Source organism: Myotis myotis, unplaced genomic scaffold (genome assembly GCF_014108235.1).
Source record: "Myotis myotis isolate mMyoMyo1 unplaced genomic scaffold, mMyoMyo1.p scaffold_m19_p_4, whole genome shotgun sequence".
NCBI classification, from domain to species: domain Eukaryota; kingdom Metazoa; phylum Chordata; class Mammalia; order Chiroptera; family Vespertilionidae; genus Myotis; species Myotis myotis.
Window position 1 is genome coordinate 85,456,903 of NW_023416346.1, and position 9,028 is coordinate 85,465,930.

General features: G+C 42.4%; 1 pseudogene; it reads left to right on the forward strand.

The window, feature by feature from the left end:
- Positions 1-1,338: 1,338 nt before the first annotated feature.
- LOC118653511 lies at positions 1,339-3,267 on the forward strand (annotated as a pseudogene).
- Positions 3,268-9,028: the final 5,761 nt, after the last annotated feature.

Genomic DNA, 9,028 nt, shown 5'->3' on the forward strand with positions numbered 1-9,028 from the left:
CCATACCCATACCCAGGCTGTGCTGATGCAGGAAGTACCCTGGATGCCAGTATTGCCATCCCTTTACCTTGCCAGCCAGGTGGGATTGCCACATACTGCTGTTAGAGAGACTACAAATGCTAACTAATCAGAAAGTTTCATGCCTGACATTTTCTGGAATAAATCAGTCATACCCACCTACAGGGTACTTGGGGGTTGTGAGTGAGGAAAAACTCTCATGTTGTATCTACTAGACAGAAAGTTCTAAGGGTAGGGACCTACAACAATTTTGCTAACCATTATAGATCTGCCCAGAGCCTGCCATATAGTAGAGCCTGAATCCATATTGCTTGGTTGAATGAGTAAAAGTATGAATTCCTGAAGGCTATTCTCAGCCCAAGGAACCCTCCCCCATTTCCTTCAAGATTTTAAAAAAAAACAAGAAAACATATCAACAAGCTTTACCATCATTATTTCATGTGGTCCTCACTACAGCCTTATGAGGTAGGAATTATAATTTTTCTCAGTATATAAATAATAACAATGGTTAATGCTTGCAGACCAGGTACTTTTCTAAGCTGTTTATACATATGAATTCACTTAAGCCTCATAACAATTTATGAGGTGGGTACTATTATTAGCTCCATTTTGCAGAGAAGAAACTAAAGCTTGGAGGATGAAGTAATTTTCTCAAAGGCACACAGCTAGCAAGTTGTGGCTCAGATGTAAAGGGCTTGACATCATGTCTTCTTATTCTAGAGGTCCTGGTCTTTTCACTGCATCAAGAACACCAAGGTCGAGCTCCCACACACAAATTTGCAAATGTCTCATTTTGGCCCCTTCTCCCATGACCATTCATACTCAATGCTTACATCCGTGGCAAGTCTCCTGGCTCTGTGCCTTCTACCTCTCCTATCTCTAACTTTACTCTTCCTTGAAGAACTTTCCCTTCTTCTTTCCTTTATGGATCATCCCTCCAGATTCCATTCCGATTTCCCATCTACCATGTGCCAGGCTTGTAGCAGTGGCAAATCCACTGAGGAGAGGTGGCTTGTTCAAGACTACTTAGCCTAGATGTGGCAAAGATGGACATTACATCCAGGTCAATCTAACTCCTTGTTCAATGCTCTTTCAGCCACACCAAGCTGCCTTCTGTTCTGAACCGGAAAACTCTACTGAGAAAGCTTCCTAGATCGCCCAGAGACGAACTCACAGCTCTCTTTAAGTCCATATATACGAATGCCTATTCTTTCCCCTCAGCCCATGGACCTGTGTTTCACAGATACATAGCATATGTTAGCATCTAGGTGATTTATAATTAGCCACACAGGAACAATCCCCAGTGCGAATTTTTCGCCCATGTCGGGAGCCAGTACCCAACACTCAACTGACACATTATTTGACTGGGCTGTGGAACCATACAGAGGGGTCCTGGAGGTGAAACCTCCTTCTTTGGGATATATGGCCCTATGCTGCTCTTGCTAAGTGGTTTTTCCATGACTTGAGGATCTATGTCAAAACTCCTTTCTTTGGACCCAGTAATTGAGAGGTGGCCATTTGTACCAGTCTCAGATATACACACCCAAACTCAGGCTGGTTAAGGTATCTATGGTAGTATCCTAAGATGAAACAAGCTATCTGAATAGGTGGTGAGCTCCACATCATTGGAGGTATACATCAATGGCTGGCCATCCACTTGGTAAAGAAGATGTCTACATGGAATGTGGGAATGGCATTCAGAAGTATTTAAGGGTTTTTATGCATTCATATGCTCTTCTAAATTCTCTACACTCCCTCCTGCCCCTCCTACAGAAAATACGCACTACATGTGGCAAATTGATCTTGCTTGGGATGACAAGGGCAAAGATCTGGAAAAGTAGAGACATCTTGGGAACTGGGAACAGAACTGCTGAATCACCAGTCATTGTCACACTCTCACCTTATATCCTGCCATGCTAATTCCAGGCAAAGATTGGGAATCTATAAGCTGGTCTGGTACAGTGAGGGCCCAGGGTGTGAACAAGCACACTTGAGAACATGTATTTATATGATCATATGTATGTGCATGAATATGAGCCTGTGGAGGGGTTGTAAAAGCACACACCCATGTGAACAGTTGCCCAGGCAGCCAACTGAAAGTCCCATGCACACCGTGGGAGCTCATGAACAGGAGAGGATACTTGAGACTGTGTCCTTGGGTGAATACAGGAGAGCCCTCATACACATATGCACTCAGATGTATGACTAAGTGTGTGAGACCAGTTTTCTGTACAGACTCCAAGGAGCAAACACCAAAGAGAAGGCTGGCAGCAGCAGAAAGAAATGCAAAGGTGCTACGGAAGAACCTCAGGAGGTTGCAGTCATTGAGGATGGGACAACAGAAAGCGGGGTCCAACTCCTAAAAGCCTCTGCCTTTCCTCCAGGCTTCAACATTTTGGAGATTAAGAACAAACAGTGGTGACACGTAATGTTCATGTGGTGGAAATAGCCACAGCAGAAGGAAAAGTTGGCAGCTAAGAAAAAACTTAAAAAAAGAGATATAGGCTCTTGGTAATAAGGCTCCACCAAAGTCTATACCCAACAACCACTGAGTGTATGATGAAACCACAGTAGACCCTAATTATGAAGAGGTGGCTTATGATGAAGCTACATATGAACTTGATTCTAACTGCAACAAACTTCTCCCAAGGTTGTCATTACAACATCAGCTAGACCTCATGGGAGAATAGTACGACTCTATGAACAGCTCTCCACAGTTATACCAAACTCACATGTTTATTACAGAAGACTGGCTCTGAAAAAAAAATAACACGGTGCATCTCAAGAGATTTCACAGATCTGATCAATATTAATGAAGATCGTAAAACACCAAGTGGATAAATTCTTAGTCACTTGCCAAATGGACCAAATGAACAGTGTTCGTCTGTATAAAGAAATTAAGAGAAGAGGCAAGGACCCCACAGAACATATACCTAAAATAATTCTGAATAATTTTACAATATGGCTGGATCATTCTGTTGGATGGGTGTTTGCATCTCTCTTTCCCCATAATTCTCAATTTATCAGAAGGCAGGTTGCCGCATTCCACAATCAATGGGATTATATCTTCCTCAGATTTCACAGATATTGAAGAGCGAAAAGAAAGTGGAAATTCAGGGACTTGGGCCATGTTTTACCTTAAAATTAAGATCTCTTCAGAAAGGAACCTTTGATTCTAAATATGGAAAATATGAATGGGTCCATAAGCCCCAGGAAATAGATACAAGTAGAAGAAAATTCCATTTATAAAGTACTGAAGGAATAGTATTAGATTTGGCTGAGCAGGCCTATCTTGAAATTGTGAGAGAAGACTCTTCAAAATGGCATTTATTTATTTCATACACCTTCTTTTGTGTCTAGACAAATTACCAAGTGCCATGAATTACCAATCACTGTTTCTGTAGGAAATATAAATAAAACTCATTTTGGTGAGAGGTGTTTTTTGTTTTTGTTTTTTGTTTTAAATGTGTGAGGACAATGACTCAGAAAAAGCATGGTGTCCCTTGTTGGACCATGACTTGGAGGCTAACCTCTATAAAACTTCCCTGTTTATCAGGGACTTTAGTGTGCATGATTTGCTTTGCCTCCCATAGAAGCCCTGTGGGTAGGTAAGACAGCGTTATTACCACATGTGTGGATGTATGCGTGTGTGTGTGTGGCATGTGTCTAGATGCCCTGCCTGTGATTGCTGTTAGATACTACCAGAGACAGGTTATGTTTAGATTTTGCCACAAAATAAGGGGAGATTACAGTCTATTACATAGACCATGTATAGATCCAGTTGTATCCTGACCCCCTGTATGGCCTTAGGCACATCTCTTCCCTGTTTGAGCCTCAGTTTCCTCATCAGTAGTTTGGAGGGACGATCAGATGATTTCTAAGGGCCTTTCCATCTTTGATATTGTGTGACTATCTACCTATCTTATAAGAGGAAAGAACTGAAGGACAGCAGCTAGTATTGCTCTCTCAAAGTCACCCAGAAGTCATGGCTGAGATGGAGCTCTAGCCCGATTCTCCACCTCCTAGGCCAGTCCTCTCCAGGAAATGATATGCCCATTTGATACAAGAGAGTAACATGAGAGAGGTTCCATGTTCTGGGTACTTGCTATATACATAACACCATGCTAGGTGCTGGAAGGGGGCAAAAGAACACATCAAATAAACAGTTCTGTGTGTGTATGTGTGAAAGTGTGAGGCTGGGATGGGGGCACTCATATGTGTGCTTGGTTGTTCTGAGAGACCATAGATAACCTCCGGGCCCACAGATCTCCAGGGAAGACACATCAGATATGTATGGAACTATTTATACGGGGTTCATCTCACATCCAAGCATCTTGTCCCTTGGCTGCCCCTAAACCCCAATGCAGCTCAAAGCAGTCCTGGGCCCTGGCTTGACTTCTTGCCACCTTCAATTATCCTTGGCTTCTAAGGTGTCATCTTTCAGCTCCAAAATGGATCGCTTCTCATCCTAGACTCAAGCAAGTCCAGAGTAGAGAGTTGGGGGTGGAGGCTGTAGCAAAAGAGCAGATATGACCTGAGACCTTAACCCTGGAGTTACCAAATATGGAATAATAGTTGTTCTTTGCTTTGGTGCTCTGTATACAGTTTGGAAATCTGCTTCTAACAAGTCATGTGTGTTGACCACCCACTTCATGCTGGTTACTTTAAAGACAACCTCCCCAAATCCTCGTGACATCTCTGTGAGGCAGGCACTGACTTTGCAGAGTAGGAAACTGAGAGGACTTGCTCAAAGGCACACAGCTAGTGTGTGTGTGTGTGTGTGTGTGTGTGTGTGTGTGTGTGTGTTGAGTCTGGGTAGGGATGTGGAATTCAAACCCAAGTTTCTGTTTCCCCACTCCTCATGCCTTCCCAGCTGAGGGAGAGCTCCATATGGTGTGGGATGCCAGGGACTCAGTTTCCCCATCAGAACTCCAAGAAGGTTGAATTAGATGATCTAAAAGGGCCCTTTCAGCTAAAGTGTGTGTGGTGGTCTGACAGGCTGCCTCCTTTCCCTGAGATCTAACCATGTGTTGATTGGCATCTGCCACAGCCCTCTGTGTGCATGTGCATGCACATGTCTTTGCACTGGGTGCGTGCTTCTGTATGACTACATAATTTTGTGTATGTTCCTGGGTCCATGTGTATCTGCATGCTGTGCTTGTGCATGGGAAGGCATGTGTTCATGTGCAAGTGTGCCTACTTCTGTATGTGCATACAGGCATTTGTATGTGAGTCTACATGCTTGTGGCTGTGAACTATCTGTGCATGTGCATTTGCATGTGTTTGTCTCTATGTGGGTGTGTATGCAAGCTTGAATGGCATGTCTATGCATGTGTATGTGGAACTGAGAGTGTGCACAAACACATGTGTAAATTCTGTTTGTGGCTATACACATGAGTGAATGTGTGTGTGAGTGCTAGTGTCTAGGACCTGGACTAGAGGTCTCTGGCCTTTCTTGGGGTTTTCTTAGCCCAACAATTTCTAAGAGGTTAGCACGGGCTGGGAGTGTTCGCTGGGAGTCTAAAAAGATTGGGGTAATGAGCATAAAGGGATTAAAATCTATGTTAAGCACCCAAAATGGTTGGCCAGGGTGGTGGTAGTGCCATTTGGGCATCAAACCTCTCAAGCACTTTCACTTTCCCCTTGCCCTGTCTTTATCGTTAGACCTATCTCTCATATCCTCCATACCCATCCTCACTGCCATCGTAGTTACCTTACTGGACTCCATATCACCATGTGGGCCCTTCCACATTGTCGCCACCTGAGACTGCTAGAGCACTTTTCTTAAAATCATCCATTTAATTATATCCATATTTTATTAAAATTTCCCTGGCCCCTAACACAACAGTCTCCAGACTTTGGAATTTCATGGATGGGGAAGACAATGTTTAAATAATTAAATAGGGCAACAGTCAGAGATCACAAATATTTTTATTTTTCTGAGATCAGAGAATTTTAAAAATCTCTCACTCCTATTTCATTAAAGAAAGATCATTTGAACCCCATACCCATAAGGACATAATAATCTCCAAATACAGAAAAGTCTTTTGAGTTGAATTAATTTAGCTTTCTGAAAACTGCACTACGTTATCTCCACTTTTCTCTCATTTCACTGCAGATTATTGAAAATCTCATTTGGGACCCCCTCTAGGTTAGGATTGCAAATGCACGGATCAATTCCAAACCCTATGGGAGGCAGCCCCTAGTTCCCCCTCTCTAGCTCCTCTTCCCTCAAACCCTGCACTTGAGGCACATCATGAAACCAGCCCTTTCCCCAACCCACCACCACTTGACTGCCTCCAGACTCTTGCTCATGGAGTTCCCTCTGCCAGGCATGCCTGAAATGTCTTTTCTCCTTTTTGGACTGACAAACTCTTCTCTCCCTTCAAGCCTCAGTCTCAGTCCAAATGTGACCTCTTATGAAAACTTTCCACCTCCCTTCCACTGGAAGTGATCTTTACTTCCAAGGGTCCCAGACTTCAATTTATCCTCTCATAGTCAAGCTGGTTGTTTGAAAGTCTTCCTACTAGGTTGAAATGTGGAAAGCCATACAGTGTCAAGAAGAGTGTGGACTTAGAAGTTCAGACCTCAACTCTATCAGTCATACCTGAGTGACATTGTAAACATTTCTGAGTAGCTCCCAAGGTCCTTTCTCCATCTATAAAAGCAGGAAAACAATGGTTTGCGGTGAAGATTACCACCGCAGTTAATGAATTGGCGGGAACATTGTTTAGACCTCACTTGGAGCATCATCCTTTCTACCTTATAGACCTCAAAGGCTTTCAGTTACCAAATTGGCATCTCCAAAATAATAGATGACTCTGGAAGGGAGCATAGGAGCAGCACTGACCCCCAAATGCTCAGTCACTGCCCAGCCAGCAGATGTTTGATAGCTTGACTTCCCCTTCTGTCTGGAGGCATGTTTAGCAGCTGCCCACTGGTCTTATTGCCTGAGAGATGTCAGCGGGCCCTCCGAAGGACAGATAACCATCAGAGCTTGTTCACTGCCAGTGGGACCCTCTTGATAAAACCATTTGGTAATCGTATCCATGGCCATAAAAAATTGGTCATACCCTTTTAGCTTAGAAATTCCATCTTTGGGAATCACTACAAAAAAAGGACTCAAACGATGTTTACTGCAATATTATTTAAAACCATGATTAAAAAATAAAAATTAATTTTAAAATATTAAGGCAATGATTAACTGAATTGCAGCAAGTGAACTCAATGACATACTACACAAACATTAAAATATGCCTTAGGGGAAATTTGAGCTAAAGGAATTTCAAATCAGAATAAAAATAATATATGTAATCCAAACAGCCTGGTACGGGCACAAGAACAGGCATATAGACCAATGGAATAGAACAGAGACCACAGAAATTGACCCACACCATTACAGTCAATTAATATTTGACAAAGGAGGCAAGAGCATACAATGGAGTAAAGATAGTCTCTTCAAGGAATGGTGCTGGGAAAACTAGACAGACACATGCAAAAAGATGAAACTAGACCACCAACTTACAACATACACAAGGATAAACTAAAAATGGATAAAGGACTTAAACGTAGGCCAGGAAACCATAAAAATCCTAGAAGAAAACACAGGCAGTAAAATCTCAGACATCTTATGTAGCAGACTTTTTGCTGATACATCTCCTAGGGCAAGAGAAACAAAGGAAAAACAAACAAATGGGACTACATCAAAATAAAAAGTTTCTGCACAACAAAAGAAACCACCATCAAAATGAAAAGGGAACCCACTGTATGGGAGAATATATTTGCCAATGATACATCTGATAAGGAGTTAATCTCCAAAATATATAAGGAACTCGTACAACTCAACAAGAGGAAGGCAAACAATCCAATTAAAAAAATGGGCAAAAGACCTAAACAGATACTTCTCCAAGAAGGACATACAAATCACCAAGAGACATATAAAAAAATGCTCAAAGCCACTAATCATCAGAGAAGTGCAAATTAAAACCACAATGAGATATCAGCTCACACCTGTCAGAATGGCTATCATCAATAAATTAAATTAACAAATAACAAGTGCTGGCAAGGTTGTTGAGAAAAGGGAACCCTAGTACACTTCTGGTGGGAATACAGATTGGTGCAACCACTATGGAAAACAGTATGGAGTTTCCTCAAAAAATTAAAAATGGAACTGCTTTTTGACCCAGCAATCCTACTTCTGGAAATATATTTTATAAACCCTGAAACACCAATCAGAAAAATATATAAACCCTTTTATTTATAGCAGCATTTTTTGCAATAGCTAAAATTTGGAAACAGCCCAAGTGCCCATCAGTAGATGAATAGATACAAAAGCTGTGTGACATTTACACAATGGAATACTATGCATCTGTAAAAAAGAGGGATCACTTATCCTTTGGGGCAACATGGATGGACCTGGAGACTATTATGCTAAGTAAAATAAGCCAATCTGAGAAAGACAAATATTACATGATCTCACTTATTTGTGGAATCTAATGAACAAAATAAATTGGCCAACAAAGTAAGACCCAAAGCATGAAAGCATGGGACAGACTAACATACCTCGATGTAGGGGTGGGGGGGGGATGAGGAGATATAAGCCAAAGAATTTATATACTTATGTGCATAGCCCATGGACATGGGCAATAAGGTGGTGAAGACCTGGGGGTGGTGGGGTAGAGGCTGGGTGGAAAGGAGTAAAGAGGGAGAAATGGGAGACATCTCTAATTCTGTCTACAATAAATCTTATCTAATAAAGAGGGAATGTGCAAATTGACCATCACACCATAACGGTCAAGATGGCTGCACCCACATCAGAGGCAGATATTCCATAACAAGATGGATGCACCCACAGTGGAGGCCAAGTTCCCATAATGAGCCTTAATGAGCAATCAGCAGGGACCTGAGGCTGCGTGGTGCTGAAGCTGTGCCCCCTGCCTGGTGGGGCTTGACAGGGACCTCAGGCCATGCCCCCCACTCACGGGGTTTGACAAAGATCCTCAAGGTACGA